The sequence below is a fragment of the Lutra lutra genome, chromosome 5 (assembly GCF_902655055.1).
Source record: "Lutra lutra chromosome 5, mLutLut1.2, whole genome shotgun sequence".
Lineage (NCBI taxonomy): Eukaryota > Metazoa > Chordata > Mammalia > Carnivora > Mustelidae > Lutra > Lutra lutra.
Window position 1 is genome coordinate 100141268 of NC_062282.1, and position 26920 is coordinate 100168187.

General features: G+C 42.0%; 1 protein-coding gene across 2 annotated transcripts in view; it reads right to left on the bottom strand.

The window, feature by feature from the left end:
* The window catches only part of ZNF366 (zinc finger protein 366), a 67825-nt gene that overhangs the window by 35094 nt on the left and 5811 nt on the right, over positions 1–26920 (bottom strand). Inside the window, exon 1 of one of the 2 annotated variants that reach the window (XM_047730456.1) lies at positions 10401–10534. The exons of the other annotated variant lie outside the window; for it this stretch is intronic. The gene's annotated coding sequence lies outside the window, so the exon portion shown is untranslated. Of the gene's footprint in view, positions 1–10400; positions 10535–26920 lie in introns of those variants that run through there. 2 annotated transcript variants of the gene reach the window in all.

Below are 26920 nucleotides of genomic sequence, written 5' to 3' on the forward strand. Positions count from 1 at the left end.
AATGAGATAATATATCTTGCCGAGTGCCAGCACATAGTAAATGTCATTCAGTCTGTTTTTAATATTATCATTATTACAAGTCAGCAAATTATGTTCAGTAAGGATGCTGGTGATAAGATATCACCCAATTAATAGTGGGTGAAAGGGAAAGAGGGAGGGGGCATGCTGGCATACTGAGGAGAAGGCACGCTCTGTGGGGCTGCTTCTGGTTACAGTGATTGATCTGGGCTGTCCAGTGAGAGTCTCGCATGGTGCATCAGTCTATGGAAACTGGGCTCAGGAGATACAGGAACACTGTCACTTCCTGAACAAGAAGTAGGCGTCTAACCACAACCCTGTCACTAGCCCCGAGAACTAACAGAGCTTACCACAAGGAAAGCAGCAGAGTAGGACCCCACAGGGATGATGCCCTGACCATTTTAAAGTTGCATCATCTCTTATCCTCCAACTCTTTGCACAGCGCCATGCTTTATTTTCCCAGTGGCAGTCAGAAGAAATCTTTACCATTCATTTATTTGTTCTCTGTCTTACTCTGCTAGACCATAGGCTCCATGAGACCAGGTCTTTGCCTGTTCTATTCACAGTCATACCCACCGAGAAGAGTACCCTGCATAGTTAGTTAGTACATGGGAATCACTTGAGAACTTGTAAATGCACAGAACCCTCCCACCCCCATGCCTGAACACAATGTCATGCCTAGACTCCTCTCCAGATCTAAATTATATCAGGATCTGGGGGTGGGAACCAGGCATTAGTCTATTTTAAGAGCTCTATAAGGGATTCTCACAGCTATCCAAGATTAAGAACTACTGCAGGGAGGCGTGCCATAAAGCTGTGTTATCTATCAATGGCAGAAACTCTATGATAAGAGAAAGGTGATGGGGCCTAGGGTGGCAGAAGGATTCTGATGGAAGAAGCCCTGTGACATGCAGTCATCCTTCCCTTTCTTCCACACAATCAGGCTACTAGGGGTGGGATACAGGGGTGATGAGATTCTTCTTTATGACAAGGCTGAATTGATGAGGCACAGCTCAGGCAATGGCCATTGTGGGGTCCATGTAATCCACAAAGGGAGCATCCTGGGCGGGTCATGCTGTACCTGGTGCTGGTGGGGTACCACCCATGCATCATTTGAGGGCATGTGAGTCTCAAACTAGAGAACCTTCCCCACCTTTTTTCCTCCTCCCAAGCCCCAACCTAGCCCAAGGCCCTGCCTAGCCACCTGCTGGGAAGCTGGGCTGCAGAGCTGGTCCCTCATAGGGATGGCTCGTCTTGGCTCTTCTAACCTGCAAAACTTGACAATGCGGAAGAGAGTACAAGAAGGTTTTCTCCCTGCATGACTGATACTTGTGAAAGGTTGAGCTGTGGGATTTTTTCTTTCTCACTTCTCTCTTGGAAATCACCTCCATATGCTCATTGGACTGTAGGATAAGACTTCTTCTTTACATTGAGAAAGCATTTCCCATTATATTTAGGAAGCAAAGTGAGTTGCTGTTTTTTCAGCTTCCTTAGTGGCTTTTAATGCCATTTGTCAAGCTTGATTGTCTTTGAAAAAAGAAAATCTTTTCATTTGCAAACAGTGAGTGACTAAAGGCAAGGTCTTCCTTGTACATTGGTTGATTGTTCACATCTTTTAGAATATCTTGCTTGTGTTTGTAGAAAGAAACAGCTGATACTATTGACATTTAATTCCATCAAAAGGCCTCATCCAGTTCCCCCCTCCCCCAGATAGGATATGCAGACTATCGGAAAATATTCAATGATACTAATCCAAATGTCTATATTAAGTGTGAAGGAAAGGTAGAGTATGCATTTAATATCCCAGAAGCTGAGCTATTGGCACTGAAATGGCTGCTCTTAAGAAAGCCATTGTGGGAAGAGGTGACTATTTTAGGTGCTGTTGATATCTGCAGTGGGCCTGGGGGCTTTTTAACTGAGGTTGAACAAACAGGTTTTTTGTCCCTGGGTCAGGATGCTTTACGCAAGGGACTTTGCTATAAATCAATGGTATTATTAGTAAAATAATAACTATCATTAACCAAGGACTCAGCACATGCAAGGCTTTGACATGGATTATCTCGTTCAATCACTATTATTACTATCCCTATTTTACAGAAGAGGAATTTAAGGCCCAATAAGTGTAAATTATTTGTTAAGGTCACATAGCCTGAAAGTAGCAGCTCTTAGCCAGGTATTGGTAAACTTTTACTTCAAGGGTCAAAGAGCAAATATCATTAGCTTTGTGAAGCCTACAGTCTCTGTTGCAACTATTCAGCCTCGTCCTTCTAATGAAAGCAGCCATCATAGCCGCATCAACAAACCGGAGTGGGGTTGTGTTCCAATAAGACTTTGTATACAAAAACAGGTGATGGGCTAGACTTGGCCGGGGGGCCGCAGTTTCTCACTCCTACTCTTAACCATGACACTGAGCTCTCTCTTGAGGGCTGTTGCTGAACTCTTGTTCTAACAACCCTCTTTCAAGATCCTTTACATTTACATATGGGCTATTGCAAATGCTAATCAAGCCAACTTATACAATGGCCTACTGGGCAAATAATTGAGCTTTTTGATGAACCATAATCCTCAATGCCAGCAGCACTGTAAGTGTTAAGATAGGGGAGGGCTTCTAGATGAGCAGGGTTATAAACCACACACGGACTCTTCAGAGGAAAGCCCCCAAGTGGATCTTAGCTCTCAGGAGACTAGAAGCTGGCACGGTAGAGGAGGCGTTAGGTTCTTGCGGTACCCACTCTCTGCCAGGCACGGTGCAGGGGCTCTTCAAGCTTTGCCTTTCCTGATAGGGTCTTTATATACTGCTCCTTCCATGCAAGTTTCAAGGTGGCCCTCAAAACCACACAGCCCCAGCAAGACAGAAGACTGAAGGAGATGGAGCATTATGTAACTTCATCCTCACATCAATCCTGCCAGACCATTATTCTGTTCCAGCGATGAGAACTAGAAGCTCAGAGGGAAGCCACTGCCTGAGGCCAAAGAGCAAATAACTGGCCAAGTTGGCATTTCCGCCTAGATGTGCCCCCTCTCTTTGCCTGTACACCCATTGGCCACGCTGCCCGTTTATAGCGGACCACATACCTCACCTTGCTTCAGAACTCAATCACACACTCACGTAAGTTTGGAAAGTCAGTTATATTTGGTATTCTATTTACTTCTAGTCTGTAGAAGAGGAAGAGGAAACCTCGGTGTGCCCTACCTGCTTCACATACTTGTTGCCATAACCCAATAAAGTCGAGCATCTGAAGGATACTTGTAAAGGGCGGAACGCTCATTGGATGTGCAGCAGTGGCATCTGTCAGGGACCTGGTCACAGCTGTGGTGAGGCGGGTCCCTTCACCTCCTCACCACATTGCTGGCCACTGAAAGTATTCCCCTGCACCCAGGGGACCCTGGCCACGGAATCATTCAGATTGCTCAAGTCTGGGAAGGAATTGGCCCCTAAAAAAATCCCCTGAAATCAACCCAAAGCTCAGGAACTAGGAAAAGGTTACAGAAGTAGTCATCCAGTTTCTGGTCACATAAGTGATTCTTTTGAGCACATGTGACACATGAGTGTCATTGCTGTCCCTCCTCACCCTGCATTCACCCTACTTCTACTCCTTTATTTTCACAATGGCTTTTCTCTCCACAGGATGAGGGTAAATCCAACCATATCTTCCAGACTGATCCCCTGCCCAGTTGTTTCAAGAACATGGTAGGGAAGGATTGTACCAGCTTCACTCAAAGCCTGAAGCTCCAGCTCATGGGGAAGAGGGCTTTCATGTGTCTTTGCCTTATGCCTGTAACCTTTTAAAACCCTTGGTTTAAAAAAAAAAAAAAAAAAAAAAAAAAAACTAGGAAAGTTTGAATAGTTTGATTATTTAAGGAAAAAAAAATCCCGTATGTCAAAAATCACATAAAATTGGCGCACCTGGATGACTCAGGTCATGATCCCAGAGTCCTGGGATCAAGCCCTGCATCAGGCTCCTTGCTCAGCACCCTACCACCCTACCACCCGCACTCTCTCTCAAATAAATAAAATCTTATTTAAAAAAATTAAAAAGGCAATGGCAGACTGGAAAAATAATTGCAGCATATGACAGAGAAACAGTATCATTTGATATCTAAGAGCCTCCACAGATCAGTCAGAAATGTGACTACTTAAAGTAGAAAATTGGGCAAAAGCCATCAAAAGGGAATGCACATGAACAGTTCAAAAAACAGATCTAAAAAAGAAAAAAAATTTTTTTTTGCTAGTTTCAAGTAACACTAGACCTCCAATTCTCATGGAATCGCCAGTAATGAAATTGTTTTGACATACAGGATCATATGTGCCATTCGTAAGTTGTGGTGTGTGCATGGGTATGTAATCTCTGGGTAAGCCACACCTGCCTGAGGCAGTTTAGATGACAGAAGAGAATAGTACCAGAGACAAGGATTGGACTGAGTTTCAGATTTAAAATTTATGAAAACACCATATACAAATACAACTAAGATTTCAAGACTGAGAATTTGGACAAAGGGAGAAAGAAAAAGGTGTATATTTAGGGAGGAAGATAGAAGCAGCCTCACAACTCCTGTTTTGCAACGATATCTGGAATGAAGTGTACAAGGCCCTAGGCTCATCAAAGGCTGCAGTCACACAGGAAGAAAATCCATTCATGAAACTGAATCATCCTAATGTAAATGGCATTTCATGAGGAGAGACAACAACCAAAGTATGAAGGACATTTTCCAAATCAGTGTAAAATTGTGAAGAAATAGCTGAATCTAAACTGAGCAAGAATTGTGCAACGAATTGATGAGGTGGTGAAGAAAAGCCAGTTAAGATACTGACAGGCTTACTCTGAGAGTCTGAATGCTACAAGACTGAATCTGGAAGATTCTGGCTAAAGACTATTTCCTTAGAAGGGTTAGCCAAAGAAAGAATCCTTTGATGGGCTTTGCCATAGGTTGTTGTCTGTTTTTTTGGAGCTTTCTGACTTTGAGTGGTTAGGAATAACTTTGGTTTTAGTTAATCAGTCTGTCTCTGTCTCTCTCCCCCTCACTCTCCATTACCAGCAACAGGCAGGCTGATTCTGTTAGATTATTAACCTTCTCTGGCTTTCTAATGAAAAGGGTACATTTGATAGATAGCATCATTTAATGGAGTATTTGGGAAATAATTCCTTCAAGTTTTCATCTCCATTCATGCTGATTAAAGAAATGCTGGAGTAACTTAACATGGAACTCTTTGGTTGAGTGAATAATGTAGTGAATAAATAACAAAACAACTTTCTGCTTACCATCTGGTAAGAGATAACTCATGTGAATTCCATTTAATAACACAATAGGAGTAAATTTGATCTAGAGTTTAGGGAATTGCCTATAATTTCTGAAACCTTTGATTTTTTTGGAATAAAAGACTATTTTGTAGGGATTGATGGAAAATTCAACGTGACTAGAGAATGCCTCTGCCTGAGAACTTTTTTTTCTTTTTCTTTTTTTTCTTTCTTTCTTTTTTTTTTTTTTTTTTAAGAGAGGGAGGGAGAGAGAGAAAATCTCAAGCTGGGGTCCATGCCCAGCACAGAGCCTGACAGGGGCCGTCCATGTCACTACCCTGAGATCATGAGGAGCTAAAATCAAGAGCCAAACGCTCAAACAACTAAGCCACCCAGGTACCCTTCTGCCTGGGGGCTTTTTAGGGAGAATCAAGCAAGCCACACTTCAAGAGTGTTATTTGGTAGGTCCTATTCTAGAAGAAATGAGTCCTGGGCCAATTCACATCTTGTGAACTTCATGAGAAAAAGAATACATGGGATATTCACATATGTAGACAGTCTCAGTCTGACGGGTGAGTCAGCTATCTGGGTGCTGTCTCACCTGCGGGCAAACGACAGACATAATATAAGGCCCACAGAATGTTGTTGTTAGCAGAAGAATAAGAAGAAAGTCATGGGAGCAGTTGAGTTAAGCTCACTATTGATCAAGATGAATTAAGAGACAAAATGTGTTAACACCACAATTAGATGAAGGTGAGTAACTCTACACAATATGTTTTTAATGACCTTTATATAATATGAATTCATTACCATCATAAAATTTAATACTGACATGCTTAAAGAAGAACAGAAAAATAATGATACCACCACCAAGAGTAACTGTTACTAGTTTGATTTGTTTCTTGAAAGTCTTTTATATGAATGAATGTTTTCTTTTCCAACACTATTTACTGTACATCTCTATGCAGTATACAAATAACACTGCAGTAGATAATTTTATACATAAATCTTGTTTGACTACCATTTCCTTAGATTAGCATCTCTAGAAATAGAATTACCGAGTCAAAGGTTATGAATTTTCAGGTCTTAGTACATATTGCTAAATTGATTTCCAGAAAGTTCACTCAAATTTATACAAAAACTACTCATTTCCTTCAATGCATCTTTTTACCTGTTGTGGATCCTTTCATTTTCCACCTGAAATTAAATAAAATGCTAAACTTGACCCAACATTTTTATAATAGAAATGAAAAATAATTCCAGGTTTATTGAGAGAATTATTTTGTGATATTATGGTAACTTATACCAAGATGGTTCTCAAGTTGCAAAAAAAAACAAGAAAAAACAAAAACAACCTTTCATACCCATTATTACATTTAGTTCCCACAAAAACCCCATGAGATGAAGAGAATTCACTGTAGAATGTTTCAATCACGGGAGAGGATTTCAGGCATCATCTTGTTCAGATTATATTAATGTTTCTATGTGATAGACACAAAGGGAGAATATGAGTCTTAAAGTTCTAGAGCCCAAGTGTCTATAATCTCAGTTCATATATGACTTCCTACTGGATGACCTTGACTCTCTACTGGCTCCTGTAAGCCTTTGTCATTCCCAACTTCCTCCCCTCCTGTACTTTTTTGTCAATCTATTGGGAAGTATACCACTCAGTCTCTCCCTGTATTAGGGATTTGGGAATAACTGGAAATCTAGACTCAGACTCCTAAGCAGAGAGAGAGCAATCTGGAAATGAGCATTTTATCTGTGATGTGTATGATGACTTAGAAAAGAAGCATATGGATGAAAATGAGCCAGTGGAGTTGAGGTAGTCAGGTCTGAACTTGGAGTGAACTTGATAAACCAAAGTGGTCAAGGGAAGCTTCATAAAAACAAGTCTAGGGCTCCAGGCTCGACATATTTCACCAGCAGAGTGTTCTGACCGTGAGGACTGCGGAATGCCAGAGTGTGCTCACCCAGGGGGAATCATGTCCATGGATAAGTCCTACCTGCTCATGTGACTTAGGCAGCACAGGTGAATTCTGTCAACAGATAGGACAGATCTTCAGTGAAAAGTGTCAAGTCTTCTTTTACCCCAAAGACTTGGATACTCTTTGCAGATTATCATCTGGTTAATGCACTACAGGACTGTAATAAATTGCTTAGAAGTTAAAACACCATTCTGCTGATGTTTGGTTCTCCAGCAGTCTACCATGGCCTCTGGTCAGCTGTTGCCTTATTTTATTTAGAAACATCTCAGTAGTATTTCCATTTTGGGGGGTGTGTAATTTTAATTCAAAGAAACCATTTCTTAAAATGCTTGACATTTTAGAAAATCTGGCACAGTACTGCCCCACTGAAGCCAAGTATCACATGTGTGGAGAGTAGCATGGCTGAGCGTATTACGGGTGCCAGATTTTCCTTAAGATTAACATTTGTGCCATATGTTGGTACCCTAAACTCAATACGCCTTTGGCTGATGAAAATGCAAAAGGAAAACATTCTCAGACTGAGTCCTGTTCTCTTCCTTTGTATATCCTTTTATGTAGACACTAGCAGTGATATTCCTTTGGGCGTGAAAATGAGCACCTGCTCTGTAGTTCGTGGTGAGAGGTCAAGCACCCAAAGGCTTGGAGGCAGGAAGATCAGAGCTTGGGTGCCTGAAGGCAGCATATCTGCAAGGTAGTCCTATGTTCTCAGTTTATTATTCAGCTCCTCACACTGTCTTGGGCAAGAACTTGGAAGTAGACTCCAGCCTCCTCATCTCCCATCACGATGTTCAACAGGGCTGAATGGTCAGGAGGTAGCCAGAAATCTTGCATGGAATTTAGAGAGAGTGTTACACCAGAACTTTACAAAATGCCCAGGCATTTTTGTGACAAGTGACCTATATTCATACATCCTCCTTTGTGGGTCTTAGGTGTTATGTCTTCTGGCCTCTGGGGCTCCATGTCCTCTGAGTTCCTTCCTCTGCTCCTACCTATCCCTGTCACATGCAGCCTCCATGATGCCAGGAAGAGGTGATAGTCTTTATGCCTATGGGCCAAGCGTCTGTACCATTCTGGGTTTGCAATGTCCTTTGTCTATATGATTTATCACTATGCTCCCTGAGCCCCTATGTGGCTCAGGCAGAGTCTGGAGCTCTCTTTGACACAGAAGACGCAGGCTTTGCTTATCACTGTTGATCCTAAATCTGTACCAAAGGGTAGGATGAAACAGTGAAGTCTTATTACCACCGAAAATATCAGAGATTTAAACTACGATGGGAATTTGGGGCCCTTAACATATGGCTTTATTCCATTGCAGTATTAAATAAGAATTGTGTATTCTCGGTGCTTAGGTAAGCTTTTGCATCCGTGCCATGAGGCATACACAGTATTTAAGGGGAACGTTTGAAAATCTTACCTCAAGTAGGACCTCAGAAAGTCTGGAAATCTTTAGGAAAAGAAAAAGTACACTATAAAAGTAGAGAGTATAGAACAATGAATCCCATGTGAATCCCATGTGAAACACCAAATTTCAGTTACAACAAATCTTATTTCATCTAAACCCCACCTTCTCCCCTGCCTCCTAATTAGGATGATTTTGAAGTAGATCCATGACAACATATTATTTCCTCTATAAATATATTTTAGGATGTATCTCTTAAACATAAGGATTTTTTCTTAAAATACAGCCACAGTGCTATATATAATATCTGAAACATCATAAGTTTCCTTAATCATTAAATATCCAGTTAGTATTCAAATTTCCTAAGAAAATCCAACTTTTTTTTGCCTTAGAATGAAAACTGTTATTGGAGTTTTGTCTGCTTACTATTGAACTAGCTTATTTCCTACCTTCAGCTATCATAGAAGAATTTAGAAGTTTGGAAGGAAAGATTTCTGTGGGAAATGAGAATTAAAATAAAGAGGAGGAAAACTATTTGGACTTCCTTCACAGGGAGTCAGTGATTGTTAAGTCAAACCAGAAAGGCTGATACATACTATCCAGTCCCACTGTGGTTCCTTTCTGTACACTGAGGCATAGAAAAGAAAACCAACTTCCTTGAATTCATATAGTTAGTTAATTGCAAATTATTTGATTTTGAAATTGAAGAAGCTCTACTTAAAATATTACTTGCCTTTTTTAAAAGAAAGATTTTATTTATTTATATGACACACACACATGCACACACACAGACAGCACCCAAGCAGGGAGAGAGGCAAGCAGAAGGCAGAGGGAGAGTCAGGCTCCTTGCTGAGCAAGGAGCCCATCGTGAGGCCCAATCCCAGGACCCTGGGATTCTGACCTGAGCCAAAGGCAGACGCTTAACCAACTGAGCCACCCAGGTGTCCCTACTTGCCTTTTTAAATTACTATAGAAGGACTTATATTTTCAGTGTTTTGTACGTGGTTTTAAGATCTGTGTGGCTTCTTCGGTGGTTTAGAGCTTTGTGGTCCAGTTCAGTACTCACTAGCCATGTGTGATGTGGCTTTTGAGCACATGAAATATGGCTAATCCAAATGCAGACATGCCATATGTGTAGAAGCACACCGGATTTTAAAAATGTAGTTAAAAATTTAAAAAGTACCTCACTAGTGATTATTCTGTTGGCTACCTGTCTCAGTATTTTTTTTAATTTACTGGGTTAAATAAAATAGGTTATTCAAATTAATTTCATCTGGGTTTTTTCTCCTTAAATATAGCTACTCACAAATACAAGATCACATTTAGGGCTTGTATCATATTATGTTTCTTTTGGACAATGCTGGCTTAGAGACCTTGTTGTTGGTGCAGGACTATATTAATTCATTATACAAGCAGGCCAGGACAGGGCTAGGGGCAATCATCTGTCTCATCCTCTCTTTCTGGTAAGCCTAGACACTAAACCATCCTATGGTAAACCCTTTTTTAAAAAATATTTAAAGAAAAATAGATTTTCCAGCTTGCCTTAGGGCTTGGTCTAATATAAGTAGGTGACTTCTACAAATAGGAGTGTCTTACCCCCACTGGTACAAGTATTTGAAACAAAGAACTGGGAACATGCCTCTTGGCCCAACCAAACCCTGGTCTACTTTCTAAATAGCTCTCGGATCTTGATCTTTCTTCTCATCAGGACCTCCCAGCTCTCTCCCAGCTCCACAGGAGCACCAAGCATCAACTCACCTGAGCTGCGGCATTTGTCTTGTACTTGGCCTTCCACATCACTCTCACTCCACTCAGCAAGCACATAGGACCATCATTCCCCTACTTGAAGGCTTCCAGCTATTTCCCATTGATTTCAGGATGAGGATCAAAATCTGAACATGGCCCACAAGCCCAACAGTCTGACCCTGTCCATTTCTCCAGCTGCATTTTGCTCACGTTCCCCAAGCTCTCTGCATTTTACTCACTTTGACCTTCTCTCAGTTCCTCATCCATACTGTGCTCCCCCTCCCTCCAGAACCACTGTGCATGCCATTCCCATGGCCTGGGACACTCTTCCCCTCCCTCTGCCATCTTTGTCTGGTTGGCACGTGTCTATTTAGATCCCAGTAAAGCGTTCTTTCTTTAGCACTTCCTGACCAGGGCAGATAAACCTTTTTTTTTTTTTTTTTAAGATGTTATTTATTCCTTTGACAGAGAGAGACAGTGGGAGAGGGAACACAAGCAGGGGGAGTATGAGAGGGAGAAGCAGGCTGCCTGTGGAGCAGGCAGCCCAATGCAGGGCTTGATCTGAGGACCCCGGGATCACGATCTGAGTGGAAGGCAGATGCCTAACAACTGAGCCACCCAGATGCCCCCAGATAAACTAATTTTGACACCTAGTGTACATTAGAGTGGTCATTTTCCATTTACGTGTGTGTGTGTGTGTGTGTGTGTGTGATTATTCACTTAACATCTGACTCCCTTTGTAAACTGTTTGTTCTGTAAGGGTAGTCACCCTGTTCACATTTACTGCTATATCCCAACACAATGCTTAGCACATCAATAGGCCCTCAATTAAAGTGAAGGAAAAAGGACAAAAGGCAAGGGGGTTGAACCAACAAGAATCCTGCCTCTTCTTCCTTTATTGGAAGGGAAGAAGGCACACCATTCATAACCATTCCTTCACAGCTCGCTGACATAGTCCTGGACAGACCTCCTGAGTGCCCAAGTATATGGATTACCAAATTCTGTGGGTTCTGTTTTCAATGTCCATGCAGATTCCAGCCATTTCTCACCACCTGGACTGCCCCTACCATGGCCCATGCCAAACAGCCTTCTTCCAGGAACTTTGGCTTACTTTTTAGGTAAAGATTTATTTATTTATTTTTAGATAGAGAGGGCAGGGGAAGGGGCAGAAGGAGAGAGAAATCCCAGGGACCTGGGATTAAGTCCCACATCCAGCTCCCTGCTCAGCAGGGAATCTGCTTCTTTCCCTCCCCTCAACCTCTCCCCCTTGCTACTGCTCTCCCACTCTCTCTCAAATAAGTAAATAAAATCTTAAAAAAAAAAAAAAAAGAAAAGAGGAAGAGGAGGGATGAGGATAAGGGAGAAGAGGACCATGAAACGGTCTCTGGAAACAAAGAGAAGCCAGCACAGCCAAGGCAGCAAGTTACAAATATGGCTTTAAAAAAAGCACATGGGGAGAACTGAAAACTAATTTATTAAGTCAGTTGCTAAAGAATAACATTTTTATGGATTATATTTCCTTATCCATTATAAAAAGCAAAGTGCCTTGTCTGAAGCACAGCTAGCAAGAGTCTAAGCAATTATTTAACCTTGCTGGTTTCTGAGCCATAAAACATGAACTCAAGTGCTGCTCAGCCTAACAGCATATGCAGTTTGCAGAACTCTTTGAAGACAGAGTGCAGTTGAAGTATTACGTATTATTAAATAAAATGCCTATTTAGGAAGGGAATTCTCCATTAGCATTGTGTGTGCCTTAACTAGTAGTCAACACCTGGTAGTCAAAAGTTTTTTGACATAAGGGACCCTGGCACTGGTCCCTTAAAATAGAAAATAAAAGAACAAAGAAGCAAGCCCAGGCGGTGACAAATGGCAGGCAGCAGTAAGGCATTGGCTTGGTTCAGAGAGAGATTCCTGAGCTAAAGAAGGCCTCATTTACTGGAATGGAAAAATATAGGGCCAGGAAATTGCTCAGAGGTCTTCTGTCTCTTCCTGTGCACATGGAGACACACCGTGCTACTGTTTTGGATCAGAATCTCAGTTTTGGAAATAGCCTGAGTTGTGTCCTTGGAAAATGAGAGGGTTGTGTGGTGTATTTGTGTGTGATGAAGGAGGGGGAGGAGCAGAGGATGTTGGGAGGAGACATTTAGATGCTCTCTGGAACCAGACCTTTTCCTTGGGCCTCATAGACAGTTACCAGAACGACACTGGGAAACTGGGCAGATGATCCTGCCTTAGGGAACCTCCAAGATTCCTGAACCAGCCCCCAAGGTAGGGCCAAGTCAGCCTGCTGACAACAAAGGCCACTGCTGCACATTCACGCTAGATTGCTGATATCAAGCCTGCCTATTTCTCAGCATGGGTGGGTTCTTGGTTTTTCATTCAGCAAACATGTATCAACTGATTCCAGCAGACAGTTTTAGGCACTGGGGATATTTCAGGAAACAAAAGACAAACATCTCTGTGCTTATGGAGCTTGCGTTCTAGTGGATAGAAATGGACACTGAATAAAATCTATAAGTTATGTTAAAAGGTATGGAGAATTTCAAAGCAGGAAAAGAGAGTGAACAGGGAGTATGAGGGCTGGGGGGTGGGGGAACAGGGTTAGGGTAGCCTCAATGAAAACGTGGTACTGCACAAAAACTTGAAGGAAGCAAAAGAGAGATCCATGTAGATATCTGGGGAAGAGCTCTCCAGGCAGAAAGAGAAGCAAGTGCCGAGGTCCGGAGGTGGGAGACTGCTTTCTGACTGACTGCTTTCTGACTGACGCCAGTGGGGTTGGAGTAGAGTAAGCAATGGAGGGTGTGGTAGGGTATGTGGGGAGGGGGATAACTGCATCATGGATAACGTTGGAAGCCCCTGGCTTTTGCTCTTCTTCTTTTTTAAAATTTATTTATTTATTTGAAAGAGAGAGAGAGAGAGAACCCAGAGGGGAGGGAGAAGGAGAAGCAGATTTTCCACTGAGCAGGGAGCCCAATGTGGGACTCAATCCCAGGACTCTGGGATCCTGACCTGAAGTGAAGGCAGACGCTTAACCGACTAAGCTACCCAGGCAACCCCCTCCACTTCCTCTTTGTTTTCACCTTTATCCTCTCCTGGTTTTGGGGGGTACTCTAGTTGCCAAGGGAAACCCGCATATCCCCAACCTAAGAGTAATTCTTATCCCTATGTGGGGGGCATTTTCAGGTGATAGGCATATTGTTATTCATGGCTAGGGAAGGCTTGAGGTCAGGTTCCTAGGGAGTGGTGAAAGTCAAGAATAAGTGTATTTTTCTGGCGTATCAATTTTATGCAGTGGTGAGTGATTTAAAACATTTTACATGCAGACAAATGTGGGTATGTTATGGAGCAGGATGCAAACATACACGCACGTACCCAGGACTGGTTAAAATCTGAAACTGCACCTGTGGCAGACCACTTAGGATTTCTTTTCCCTTCCGTTAGGGGTACTTAGATTAGAAAAGTCTGAGAAGAACTAACATAGCATAGCCTTTCCTCTGGGCTCCAGGGAGTTGAAATATTGGGAATGATTTTCTGAGGGCTGGTAGAATTAGTCTTTTTATTTTGTTTCTTTGAATAAGATTTTTTTTTCTAGAGATTATCTTGAAAATAATAGAGGGAATCTGGGACATCCTTTCCCCTGGACCTTGAACATCCACCAGGCAACAGCCTTACCAGACTAAGGGCACAGTGACCCTTTTCTCATTATACAGCAAATAAAAGCAATAAGCAAGGAAACCTGTTGTACTTGAAACTATGATTAAAAACAAAAATCTGGCGTGTGTTCAGAGATGAAACTTCTATTACATATTGATTTCACGCCAAGCGTGTTAAAGACCTTTACAGAGAGTAGAAATTGGTACAATAAAGGAAAGGCTGAGTCACATTAACTTTGATTTGACTCTAACCTCTTCATACCCGGGTGCCTGTGCACACCTCCTTCTTAAGCCCCAAGGACACGTTATTTGGAGAGAAGACATGATGCCACGTATGTGACAAGGTGCTCATAGAACGTTCCTGCCATAGGAGAGTAGAGAGCCCAGGAGCCCAAGTCACAAGACCTGGCCTTGGAGTTCCAACTCCACTACTCACTCATTTTCGTAAGCATCCATTTTCTCAGCTATAATAACACTTTATCCACCAAATGTTTCTAGCTCTCCTTCTGCACATACAGTTGGATTGCATTCCTCGATTCCCTTTATAGGTAGGCATGGCCTTGAGACTTGCTTTGGCCAACAAAATGTGAGCATATGTGACATGTGTCATTTCCTTGTGGAATCTTTGCAAAGTAGTTCATGATTTTGCATAATCTTCTATCCCCCTGCCATAGCAACCTGAAATATTTCCAATAATAGCTATTCTGTTAGCCTGAAGCCTAAAGTTAAGATGACCTGGAACAAAGCTACAGTTGGAGCCATGTAGCGGAAGCAAGATAAAAATCCTTTTTTTTTCCTTCTTTCCTTTTTCTTTCTTTCTTTTTTTTTTTTTTTTATAGCCATGGCAGTTTGAAAGTTGTTTGTCTTTAAAGTCTAAGTGAGTATACCCTGACTAATATACTCTTTCGTGGATCTGGAAAAAGATTCGAACGTGATACGTGATAGGTAGTGCGCTTGGCACAGAGCTGGTGCTAAGTAAATGCTCGTTCTTTCCGCCTTCACCACATTTCTCCGCTTTGTGATCCTTCTCAGCCCTTCCTTATCAGTCCTGAGCTATGCTACTCTGTAGAGTGATTTTCCATTAAGAAAGAACGAAAATGAACTTAAGACTAAACAATTCCCTAAAGCGAGAGAGCCCAAGTGGGTTAGAGTGGGGAATCCCAGCATGGGAAGAGAACCTCCTGTCTGAAATGTATGAAGGAGAAGGGAGCTAAGGGTCTTACCAAAGAAATCAGCCAGAAAGTAGAAGCAGTGAACTCTGGAAATATCCAACCACAGATATGCTTTGCTCCTGCAGCACTGTGCTGTGATTCTGGAGCCAGAATCAGGGCACACACGTGTCCTGGGATTCCAGTTCTGACTCCCCTTTACCAGGTTATCTATCCCAGAGTGAAGTAGAGTCCTTGAGCTACAGCTTTCCGGGCATGTCAGAAAGAATGATGAAACTGGTCAGACCTCAAGTTTTAGCATTTTCCTCATTGTCTTCTTAAGGGGCCTCTCCCTCCCTGTCCCCATCCAGACTGTAGCTTCATGGGTCTGAGAGGGCAAGCCAGCCAGGGCCACTGCTGCTGGCTGGGCCAAAGCCAGATCACTTAGAGTTAATCACGTCACAATCTGTTCATTGAGGCCATCGACCTAATACCTTTTTAGGCTGTTTCAATCCACTTGAAAAGAAAAAAAGATTTCTACCTAAAATTACTCTAGAAAACCATGTCTTTGACCTTTACTAAAAGGGTAAATAGTAACTGATCAAGTTAGAAGGCATTCATAAGGGCTGTGTGCCTCCAAATTGTTGAAAATTTAGAAAGTAAGGGAAGGAGAGAGGATTGGAATATAGATGAGACAGAGCTATAAAAGGCCTCCAGAAATTAGAATTAGAGGCAAGCTGGACAACTATCTTTCAGAACCTCCAGTGGGAGAAGAGAGATACAGAAAATAGGACAGGTGACAAAGGAAAATAAAGATTTGTAGTAAGCATCTATGGAGGGACAGGTACTGAGCTGGGTATGGAGGGACAGTGGCAAGAAGACAGTCAAAGCCTTGACCTTCTCAAAGGGAATAGACGTTATTACTATTTTGGGTGGGTTCATTGCCGAACTTTACCATCCCGGCCCATCCCAAACACTAGAGGCCATGGGTGGTCCCTACTAGTCCTGATAACCAAAAGGTGTCCTCCCTATTTTCAAATGTCTCAGTGGGGGAACTGGACTGCCTCCAGCTGAGAACTCCTGAACTTGAGTAATGGTTGTTGCTCCAGGGGACAGAACCAAGCATTCAAAGGTACATAAGGGATCCCAGTGAGGGTAGGAATGAGAGAGAAGTCCACCCTGAGATCCCCTTCTTCTCCCTGAGATGGCACTTGCTGTCTACATATTTCCCCAAGGAAGACAAAGGATGGTAGGAGAAAGGGAAACCGACTTACCGAGCACCCAGTGTGGCCAGGTAAAGGACTACGAATGTTCGAGTGTGTTATGTCACAGAGAGGCTGAGTGATACAGGACAAGCAGCATACACTTGGAAGTCAGGAAGCCCAGGGCTTGAATTCTAGGTCTTCCACTTAACCGTCTGTGACAAGGTACTTAATCGTTGAGTCCCAGTTTTCCTCAGTGGTATAATGGCAATTAAAAAAAATACATAACCCACCTCACAGGGTTATTAAAAGATTTCATAAAATAAGAAATATAAACCACTTGACATAGAAAAAGGCACTCAATAATTAGTAACTACCCTTTACCAGTATTTGGGCTTCTTAACAACGCTGGTAAGAAGATATTCTCATCATTGTAAAGAGGAATGAATAAAACCTAAGACAAGATAAGGGCTGGGAGCTAGAAAAATAATAAGACAAATAAGTAATTCTCAGTTCAAGTTCCTTGATTTTTACTCCAGGCTCCTTCATCTGGACCCTCTGAGCGAGAATCCCAGCAGTTACTTTGGCCTAAAAATGGACCTCCTGGAGCCCAGTCTATTGGTGATGGGCCAGACCCCTGGGATGGGGGAAGGGAACATTCTGGATCAAACATGAGGGATGGGGACAAACTAGAAATTGCTGAAGTGTGCAGCCTGCTGCTGGGGGTCCTGAAGCCACACCTTATTGAGGTGGCTGAAGAGACCTGTGGGTTAGGAAGGAGGTGCATTGGAGGCCTGGGGCCGGGTAACGTAGGTTTACATACTTCGAACGGCTAATACTTGGAAGACTGGATTTGTTCTGTGTGGTCCCAGTGAGCAGAAACAGGGCCAGTGGATGGAGGTGACGGGGAAGACTTCATCTCCATTTCATAGAGCCATTAGTTTACTGGCAACTTCTGAAAGACTCCAGCTGGCTTTCATTCACTTTAGTGTCCACAGCACCAGTGCAGATCCTTGCCCACATGGGACAACCATGGAGCGGTAACTGCTAGGATTATTACTGGCTGGTCTTAAGTTAAAAAAAAAAAAAAAAAAAAAAAAGCAGCCAATTTTGAAAAGCTGATAGTCTCTTCACTGGCCCATCTGCCTGAGACTTATGGTAAAAAGCACTATGTCGGGGCGCCTGGGTGGATCAGTCAATTAAGTGTCCAACTCTTGATTTCAGCTCAGGACGTGATCTCAGGGTTGTGAGATTGAGCCCCACTGTGGGCTCCGCACTGGGCTTACTGGGATTACTGGCTAGGATTCTCTCTCTCTCTCTGCCCCTCCCCACCCCCTCTAAAAAAAGAAAAGAAAAAAAAAGAGAGAGAGAAAGCTATGTCAGCCAGCACAGAAACTCAGAGCAGCCCATCTTTTAAAGTCTAGCAACAGGTGCTTTACCTCTACCTTCGGTCAACACTTCCCTTTGCAAACACCAAAACAAAAACAAAATCCTCTTTCTGTTAGGCTCCAAGATTATTTATGTAAAGAAGCCAAATAACTGTCCCTGGGACAATCTGGAAGTGAAATTTTAAGCTAGATAAACACTGAGCCTGCTATGAAAGTTCATTCTAACTTCCTTTGACCCTCTTGTAACTGTGGTCCTCAGCATTTTGGTTTGTGGTAAGAAGGCATTGCTTCTCTCCTATCTAGAAGGTCTACTGGTCTTGTTTCCTCTTACAGTCTTTCAAGAGGAATATAGCCTGCACTTGGGTTCCAAGGCTGGCTCTTTCTGCCCGATCCCTTCCACAGATGTCTTGGGGCATCTAAATTCGAGAGACTTGTGAAGTCTGAAGAACCAGGCTGGCCGGCTGGAGCTCCCTGAAGCAAAAACCCCTCAACAGGTCATCTGCACAAAAGCAGCTGTCCTGAGATGAAGGAAATGTAGATGAGGAATCACATATCTAGAATTGCCCTCTCTTCCAGTTTCACATTTTCAGTTACTCATTGTTCATTCCAAAAATGTCTGAGTCCCAACTATGTGTCAAAAACAGTGGCAAGTGGTGCCTAACACAACCATAATATTTGCTGAGTGTTTGCTGTGTGTCAAGAATGTGTGAAAGACGTCACATGCATTAGCTCATGTGACTCTCCCAGCATTGTGTGAGGCAGGTACTGTTCTTTTCTCCATTTTACCAATGAGGAAACTAGGACACAAACAGGTTAAGCAAATTGCCCAAGGTCACACAGATAGAAAGGAAAGGAACCAGGACTTTAAAAAAAAAAAAATTATTTATTTATTTATTTGTCAGAGAGAGAGTGTGAGCGAGCACAAGCAGGGGTAGTGGCAGGCAGAGGGAGAAGCAGGCTCCCCACAGAGCAGGGAGCCCAATGCGGGACTTGATCCCAGGACCCTGGGATCATGACCTGAGCTGAAGGCAACTGCTTAACCGACTGAGCCACCAGGCGTCCCAGGGTTTTGTTTTGTTTTGTTTTTAAGACAGCTGTTAGATGAAGAAATTAAACAGTAATGACACATACTTCCAAACACTTTCTAGACTTCTTTCAAATACACGAATTGGTTCTAGGTAGTAGTTTAAGAATGGAAAACTCATTGCCACCAGAGACCTAAATTATCCCAAGTACCTCCCTGCATTTTATTAGCGAATCCCGGTTTTGGTCTCCTGCAGTGATTCCCCGGCATCTCAGCATGAGGATTCCCATTGCAAATCATAAAAATAAACTCATTTTCCAAATCCCTAATAAGTTAGAAAAAAAAAATGAAATAACCCAAAGCTCTTTGAGTTCAGTAGCCTCTTCAAATTAATTTATATTTTATTAATTACCCTAATATAATTAGATTGGAAAAGCAGAGTTATATACACAATCACAACATTATTTAGTCTGCATGCAAATATTAAGCCTTGACATCTAATACAGATTCCTTGCCTCCTTCAGTCCCCAGACCCCCTGGAGATCCACAGAGCTGTAGCACTCCAACCAGGTGTTCCTCTTCCCTAAGCCTCAGTTTTCCCATCTCTAGGTGGGAATAATAAGAGCTTTCCCAGAGGATCTGAGAGAACTAATGTGAGGCCAGCAGGAATTTGGAGGGCTCTTGTTCTGGAAGGGACCAAAATGCTTAAAAACACAGTCCCTAACCAATATGGTTCTGATGTAGTTAAGCAGAACAGATGCATATGAGCTGGGCAACCCCCTAAAGTAAAGTATGCCTTCTGGAACCTAGTTCCAGAATGTGACATGGTAACGTATGAGGCAGAGAGTGTACACAAAAGGGGTTCACGATCACCCTATAAACAAGAGACATTTAGTTCACTTGAAATCTATCAGTTTGTTGTTGTGAGGTTCGGGCCACTATCTGTGGCTGAGACAAAGTTACAGGGACCCCAGGTTGTCCGGGTTTAGATATCGCCCTTGCTGTGCGGCACTGAGACTGAAGTTGGGGACCATGAGCCTGTGCACATCACGGTGATGGAAGACGTTTGGTTTGATTTGCTTGGAAGCCGCAATTCACATTTACTGAATGGCTACCATGGCAAGGAGGTTATGTGATGGCCCTGATATTAATATTTGATGATCTTCTGGTCCAAGTGTAATTAAGGCACTTTTATCATGCATATGGAAACTTGCTCTCTAACTTATGAGGCTCGACCCCCCAGCCTGATGTCAGTCTCTTTGCAGCTTGCCTTCATCACATGGATTTAATCGACTCCAGGGATGTAACCTTAGAAGTTTCCCTCAGTGATACTGGCTTGGGGGCAGCAGAAATGGCTCCAGTATCTCCATTTGGGTTCTTGGATTTAGAAAAAAACAAGCCATTCCATCACCCCCAAACTCCCAGCTCATGACATTAGTGAGTACGCAGCTTGATAACCTTCCCTCCACTGCCAGGAAAGTGGGTCCCATGAGCAGGGGAATTCAGATTAATAATTAGAAGGGCTAATATATATTGAATATTACCATTAGGCAGGCACTGTACTAAGCAATTACATGAATTATCACTCTTACTCTCCACAGTAAACCTTAAGAGGGGGGAGCTGTTTTTATATCTGCCGTGCAGATGAAGAAATTGGAACTATCCATGTGTTTATCACCACACTGCTGGCAAGCAAGAGGGCTAGGACTTGATTTCAAGCAGTCGCCGTACAACACGAGTTGTGAGCACTCCTCTGTATTGACTTGTCACTCCTTCCCCACGTATGTGCTTGCTGGGACGCCTTGTCACCCTGGTTAACAACCATATTTTCCATGTTGCCAAGACTATGGGGACCTGATATACTGAGATGCACCTGAGCAAGAAAGAACAAAGCCTTGGGTAGTGGCTTTCTGTGTGATAGTCTGTGACATGCTGGCAGCGGAAAGATAGCAGGAATGTAGACAGATGCGATATGATCATCCTTAAAGAAATTCTCCAAGTACGAAACTTGAAAAGTCAGAAGCATCCTCAGAGAGCAACTGGTCCAACCCCTTCATCTTACAGATAAGGAAATAGATGCTCAGACAGTTGCCCACAGTCACGGAGCTGGTGTGGGACTCAAAGCTCCCCCCCCCCCCCCCCCCGCCCTCTTCCTCTCTTTTCTCATTTGTTTTGATTGAGTACAAAAGGATATTCAGTGAAAATGTTTCCTTTACACTCCTTCCCCTACCCCAGCCATCACACTCACCTGCCCAAAGGCAAATTCTTTTTTAAAATTTTTAAGTAATTAGTTAGCTGATTTATTTATTTAAATTTAATTAAGATATACTGTATTATTAGTTTCAGCAGTAAAGGTCAGTGATTCATCAGTTGCCTATAACACCCAGTGCTCATTACTTCAGTGCCCTCCTTCTTGCCCATCCCCCAGTTACCCCATCCTTCTACCCTGCCCCCCTCCCCTCCAGCAACCCTCAGTTGGTTTCCTAGAGTTCAGAGCCTCTTATGGTTTGCCTCCTCTCTGTTTTCCTCTTATTTTATTTTTCCTTCCCTTCCCCTATGTTCATCTGTTTTGTTCCCAAAGGCAAATTCTATTAGCAGGAGGATTGTATCCTTCTAGAGATATTCTCTGCATACCAAAAATATACTTTTGTTTTGTTTGTTTTTACACAAAAGTGGTAGCATTATGTACACTGGCAGGTGTACAGGTTGGAGGTTGCTCCATTATTACAACGTATAGAACTTCTTCACTTTTTTTCTTTCACAAATTTGACAGCTTTATTGAGATGTAATTTATGTAATATAAAATGCATACATTTCTAAGTGTCAGTGTGATGAGTTTTAGAAAATTTATATAGTTGTACAATCATTACCAAACCCCACTTTTGGAATAATTTCATTACTTCCAGAAAGTTCCATGATGTTCATTTGCAGTCACTTCCAGCTTCCACTTCTAGCCCCTGTCAGCCACTCAGCTACTTTCTCCTCTCTCTAGATTTTTTGGTTTTTCAAAATTTCAAATAAATGAAATCATTCACTGTTTGTTCTACATCGGGCTCCTTAAATACTATTGTGTCTGGCTTCTTTTTCCTTAGCAAGCAGTTTTTGACATTCACCACGTCATTGCACAAAGCAGTAGTCCCTTTTCATGGCTGGGAGGTACCCCACTTGCACAGATCTACCACCTTTTGTTTCTCTACTCACCAACTGATTGACCTTTGAATTGTTTCCCGTTTGGGGCAAATGAATAAGGATGCTGTGAACGTTTGTGTGCGAGTCTTTTATATGGACATGTGATTTCATTATTAGTGGGCAGTTGCCCAGAAGTAGAATTGCTGGGTTGCATGGTAAGTATAGATTTAACTATTTAAGAAACTGCCAAACTGTTTCCCAAACTGGCAATACCCCGTCACATTCCCAGCTGTCTTATCCCACAGTGGATAAGAGCCTAGTTTCTGCACATCCTCAAGAACATTTGGTATTTTCAGTCTTTTTGGTTTGGGACATTTTACTGGATGTGTAGTTATAGCTCATCATGGTTTTAATTTGCGTTTTCTTTATTGCTATTACATATCTTTTCATGTGCTTATTTGCTGTTTATATATCTTCTGGGGTTAAGTATCTATTCAGAATATTTGCCCAGCTTTTAATTGGGTTGTTTGTCCTACTCTTGAGTTGTTAAGAGTTCTTTATATATTCTGGAAACAAGGGTTTTATCAGCTCTGTTTATTTTTCTCTTCATTTGTTTTATTTTTATAATGGTGTCCTTTTTTTTTTAAACAGCAAAAGTTTTTGATTTTGACAAAGTCCAGTTTATCAATTTTTTCATGTATTGTTTGTGCATTTTATGTCATAACTAAGAAATCATTGCCTAACTATGGTTACAAAGATTTTCTCCTACATTTTCTTTTAAAAATTTTTATAATTTTAACTCTTACATTTAAGTCTATGATCTTCTCTTAATGTATGTGTATGGTTTGAAGTAAGAGCCTAAGGTCAGGCTTTCTTTTACATATAGATATGCAGTTTTTCCAGTGCCATTTGTTTCAAAGATTGTCTTTCCCTCAGTGCATTACCTTTACACCTTTGTCACAGTTGAGTGTATACCTAGAATCCATTCCTGGACTTTATTCTATTCATTCTTTTTTAGGGCCGCATAATACTCCATTTTATAGCCATACTGTGCTTAATTTAATCAGTCCCTTATTAATGGACAGTTATGCTTCTTACACTCCTTTCTCCCTATTTCAAATAATGCTGTGGCAAATATGTTGCATTGTAGGAATGTCTTTTTGCATCTTATACGTATATTGTAGAGTTAATTCCAAGAGAAGTCAGTTTTACATTTTGATAGACATTACCAAATTGCTCCCTACAGTAAGTTTTGCTAGCTCACTTTTGCATCAGATGCATGACAATACTCTCCAGATCCCCAGAAACAAATATGCTAACAAATGTTTCATCTTTTATTTCCTCAAGCAGGTAAAAAATAGTATCTCATAGTTTTAATTTGTATTTTCTTATTAGGAAGTAGGATAAGTATCTTTTGTTCATAAATTTTAGAGCCAACTATATTTCATTTTATGTGAAATGCAGTTCCTGTCATTTGCCCATTTCTTGTGATATTAAGTTCCTTGTGATACACATTATAAGTTTCCCCCAGTTTTGTGTTTGTCTTTTGATCTTATTAACTGAGTTTTAGCCCTATAGAAGCCCTTTAAGTGATAAAATGTATAATAAATGTTAAGCCTTCTTGGTAAAACCAGATTTTCCCTACTCTGAGATTCAAAATATGAATCTCTCATTTTTTCTTATTTTTAATGTTCTAATTTTTGATTCAGCATTCCCCTCTGATACTCAATGCTGTTTTTGTCATATACTAAATTTCCATATGCATTCCGGTGTACTGATCTGCCATCTATTCATGTGTTAATAAGCACAGTCAGTCCTCTATTCTCTGATTACTTCTGTCCTGTGTTCCTTGTATCTTCAAAATGACAATTAGTGAATGAAAGCCTTTAAGAATTGCTTGCAATAACACTTAGTCCTTTCTCACCTTCTCTCCTGCTGTTACTAGCTAACAAAATTCAAACTCTTTTTAATATTCCTATAAGGAAAATATAATTGGGACAGTAAGTCTGTTTGGAAGTCTAGGTGATTAATAATCAGATAACTACATTTTTGGGTCAAATAAATAAATTGGTACTAATCTATGGTTTCCTTCTAGAACAACCAATGATTTGGGATAGGCTGCGTCTCTCTGTGTGTATGTTTATACACATGTGTGTAATCCTCTGTGCCATAAACAGAAGAAGTAGCACTTTATTAAGTAAACCAAACCCCCCATCCCCCACCCCAAAATCCATAGTGGTTGAGAAAACAAGTCTGTCATTTTATGTCCTAATCATTGTGCGGTGGGATGTGCTCATGGTTCAAGGTCTTTCCCAGCTTCATGGATTAATATGAGATGCCAAAATTCCTCTCCTAGAAGGGTCAGAAGGAACGCAAAGGAGCCAGTGTAAGCCATTGTAAAGAGTGGGGGGTCTGAGCCCTTAGAGGTTGTAAAGACGCACTAGATAGGATTTCCTTCTTCAAAATGACATAGTACTAGGCTGTACCGTCTTGTTCCCAAACTGGGCTTTCCACTCCTCTCCAGCATGACTACTCAAACCGGGGGGCCTGGGCTGCAGTCAGGAGATAAGAACTCTCCCCCTGGGGACCTAGACAGAGCCAGAAATGGGTCATTGTGCCGAGTTGGGACTGGGTGGCAGGAACACTGTGGACGAAGTTGGAGGAACCACTGACTTGCTTGCTACATTACTAAATGTCTCCTGAGTGTCAGAAAAGATGGTGCTTGGAATAGTCCCTCCTTACCTCTCTGAAAAAAACCTGGTAGAAGGAGAGATTCTGCACATACCTAGGAGTAACTGTGTGGAACTTTTTGAATGTTCCTCACCCTAAAAGTTCAAGGTCTAGTATTTCAGGAAGCCCATCTTGATGGATTAAGTATTGTTCTCATTAGTACCTTAAAACTGTTCTCATTAGCACCTGGATATATATATTTAGTATATTATATGGATTTCTATATTTTTACTATATGTATATATTTAGTAAAAGATATATATAAAATAATGCTGGAAGATCTCTATCTTTCTTTCTTGACTGAAAAAATCCTCCAGTGGAGGGGAGGTTTGCTGGGGGTGGGAGGATCCACTGTGCTGTGGGGAAGAAAACTGCCTGAACTAGAAAAACAGCCAGAAACAAAGTGGTGGTGTACTGCGGTGGGTGTTCCATAAAACAGAGCTGAAAACGTGAAGTTCTCCATCTCCCTGCACTTCCTGTGGAAGAAGGCCAGAGGGCCTTGATTAAGGGGGAGAAGCCACCATTTCTATCCAGGCAGAGGCCTGGATGAAGCAAACCAGAGGCTATTCCGGTCCTCTCCCTCACTCTCTTCCGGCCCTGCTTCCTTTCCCCACCCCTCCAACAATACCAACCTCTTGATTTGTTCCAAGACAGAACGGTGAGTCCCAATGAAAAGGAAACTTTAAGGATTCTTTCCATGAAGTTTTCTAACTGGGCAGAGTGAGGTGTGTGTTTTGGCATCTGCTCCTTGGCAGTGATGCTGGAGACCCCAGAGGCCCCCATCCTTTTCCCTGAGGCAGACTCAAGGCAGTGGCAGGGTTTCTTGTCCTCATTCTCCAGCAGTCAATGGAAGAAGCTGGTAGAATACCTCTTCTTCCTGGAAGGACTCTGAGCTTACTCTCTCTGGTATGGTTTCTTAAAAAAAAAAATTTTTTTTTTTTCAAGCTGCTGAAAAGCTGCATGTCTTCGGGGACTGATGTCACCCCAAATGCTTGTTACTACCCCTCATGGGACTTCCTTATCCTAAGCTAGTAACTTATGGAATAGGCAGACCCTTGGCCCCCTCCCCAGCTTCATTAGATCTGGGGAAGTCCTAGAAATCTGTGCCAGGTGATTTTGATGTTTAGTGCTCAGAACCCACTTGAAAAACAATACCCAGACCTTTCTCTCTGAGATTATCAGGGTCCCTTGGTGTGGAGCTGACCTGCTTGGTGAGACCATAAAAATCATGCCTAATGTAGCTGAGAGCTCAATAGATTCAAGACTTGTCCAATAACCACTGTAATCACTCTCCAGGAAGGAGTTCTGTTGTCTCAGATAAAGTCAAGGTTAACAAATGGCTTTGTAACTCTTTTGAAGAGGGACCTACATTCTGAAATCACTCCGTATACAATAGGCCAAACCCCTAAGGTAGTGTTGCTCAGACTTGAATGTGTATCCTAATCCCATGGAGGTCATGTTAAGATACTGATTCTGATTCAGGAGGTCTGGGATGAAGCTAGATGTTGTGTTTTTCTAACAGACTCCTGGGCGATGCCACGCTGTTGATCCTTGGACTACATCTGAGGAGCACTACCTTCAGGGATACTTAATTTTTTAAAAATATTATTAGCTGAAGATAACTTTTTATCCTTAATGAGAAACCCAACACAAGCAACGTCAATTTAGTGACCTTGAGTAAATCACTTACTTTCTCTAGTTTATCTCTCTCTTTTTTTTTTTTCAAGATTTTATTTATTTATTTGACAGAGAGAGAGAGACATCACAAGTAGGCAGAGAGACAGGCAGAGAGAGGGGGAAGCAGGCTCACTGCTGAGCAGAGAGCCTGATGTGGGGCTCGATCCCAGGACCCTGAGATCATGACGTGAGCCGAAGGCAGAGGCTTAACCCACTGAGCCACCCAGGTGCCCCTCTAGTTTATCTCTTAAACAAGGTGGTTGTCTTTCATCATTTCTGAATTGAGAGCAAGAAAGCACTAACTCCTTAGAATGGGAAGGCAAGGTGAAATGATGTATATACAGATCTTAGCAGGCTCCAAACTTGGAAATGACTCCTCTCTAAATGTTGCCGTTGGTGATGGTGGGGGTGGTGGTGCTCATTCTGCCCTTTTAGATCTGTGGCCATCATAGAATGAGGTCTAAGTGAGGCCGTAACATATTACAGGAAAATAGCATGGGTCAAAATTGCCTTTTTGTGCTCTGGTCCTTGGCTTTATCAGTGTGAACAGAAAGAGCTTTTTCAGTTTCTACTGCAAATGA